The sequence below is a fragment of the Pteropus vampyrus genome, unplaced genomic scaffold, assembly GCF_000151845.1.
Source record: "Pteropus vampyrus isolate Shadow unplaced genomic scaffold, Pvam_2.0 Scaffold18, whole genome shotgun sequence".
Classification (NCBI taxonomy): Eukaryota; Metazoa; Chordata; class Mammalia; order Chiroptera; family Pteropodidae; genus Pteropus; species Pteropus vampyrus.
Window position 1 is genome coordinate 10,590,231 of NW_011888799.1, and position 2,061 is coordinate 10,592,291.

A 2,061-nucleotide genomic window follows, 5' to 3' on the forward strand; every position below is an offset into this window, starting at 1 on the left:
CTCAAATGTTTGACAATGCTAAATAGTCCAGACTTCCTATCAGGGTGAAGATTCAAGAAATACTCTCTGTTAAATGTTAGTTTCAAAAGAGATAAAATTGAAAATGTACAAGACAATAAAATAACAGAACAATCACATTTACTGTCTTAAAGTTGTGGAAAAATACTAGACATGACCACTCCCCCCCACCCCTGCCCTTTTACCTTATTTAAAAATATTAGTGATTTAAGAACATAAAAAAATTCCAAAATAGGTCAAAAAATTTATTTTTCTTCAAGGACATTTTAAAGCTAAAGCTCCAGCCCTAAAATTGGCTGTTTTCCATGTTAAGAAATTTTAACATCTGCCTGCCTAATACCCCCTATCCCACTCTAACAGGTGAGCAGGCTTCCTAGACAGCAAGCCTTGCTCTAATGAACAGAAGTTATATTCCCCAAGATGTTCATTTGGCAGGGCTATTGGGCTGTTCTCAGCAATTCTCCAAACTTGCATTTCACAGTACTTTAGTTCTGAAGAGGAAAAAGGAAAAAAAACTTCAATGTTTTTCAAAAGCAAAAGAGAAAATGTCAAAGCATAAAGTGGCTACAAAATGAAATCTAGGAGCTCTCTGGACAACTTATTTGTACAAATCATCCAAGATGATACCACTTTAAATTCTATACATGGTTAAGTATTTTCAGCTTTCTGTAAGGTTTTGGCTACTTTAAAAAAGTGTTCCTATTTTGGGCTTATTGTTGGTTCCAAGCTATTTTGGAGGACCTCGTTTTGCTTGGATGAATTCTGAGAGCTTGATTCAGATAGAGACTAGGCGTCTTCTTGATTCTGCTTGATATATTTTAGGTGAATAATTTACACATGCTTTTAGAATTACTGCTTCATTTAACTTACATTTCTTCCACATTTCTTTGAAAAATGTTGAGGCACAGTGATGTTAATTTTTCATTTTCTTTGTGAAACACTAAGTTATTTAACAGTCACCAAAATTAGTCTTTATTTCTTAGTTAGATGTGTAGGTTAAGTAACATCAAATGAGGAGGAAACGATTAGTATGATCCAGTGAGAAGTTCCAAAACAGAGTTTCTGGGAAAGAGGAATGAAGTTAATGCTATGGAGCAAAAAAGTGAATAACCTAAGTGTCATTATGGAAGTTTAATAGGAAAGAGGGGCAGAGACATTTAGGTGTCTGAGAGAGCATTAATCAAGGCAGAGAAACATAAAACAGCACAAGGCGTTAGGTTTTCTATTGGTAAATTAGTTTACTTTAGCAACATATTATAAGTACAATTAACTCAAAGTACCTGGTCATTTTCAATTTAAGTATTCTAAGTAGACTTTTTCTTCTCTTTCCAGTAAGTGAGTTATATTTTTTCTTATATGAAGGTCAAGTAAATTTCTTAGGTCTGTGAATAGTATATATCAACCATGATATTTAAAAATATTAATTGAACTTTAAAACTTGCACTTCAAAGGTGAATTACCCAGCATTTTAGGATTGAAGAGTTTGTTCTTTTCTTAGATGGTAAATTATTTTCCCCCCAAAATCTCTGGTAATTCTGCTTAAATTCTCTGAGAACTATATTTCAGAAATATTCTTGAAATTAAAAGCTTCATAACTTAAAACCAAAGTAATTTTTTTCTAACATAAAATGTTAGAAATAACCTCATATCCTGAGATAATCTTCCATCAACTTGAAGGTTTTGAGTCTTTAATCTTTGGAGTTATCCTTAGAAATTTCTTAAGGTCTTTGATAAGTTAATAGAAAACACTTAATTATAAGATTCAATATTGACTGATAACATCTTCACAGAAAGAAATCAAGGCCATTATTTTTGGTCTATAGATTCTATTTATACAGTCTATCAATTAGGGTGCCTTCTTAAAAAGGCACTTGCCTAGAAGAAGTGATAACAGAGTCAAGAGTAATAAAAAAAGCAAAAAGTGTTGAATATCTGAAATATTTCTTTTAAAATATATTCCACTGAGGTTTTATAACTCAAAATATAAATACCTCATTTAATTAAAATAAATATCCCTTCCTATGAAAGATTTAAGAATTAAAA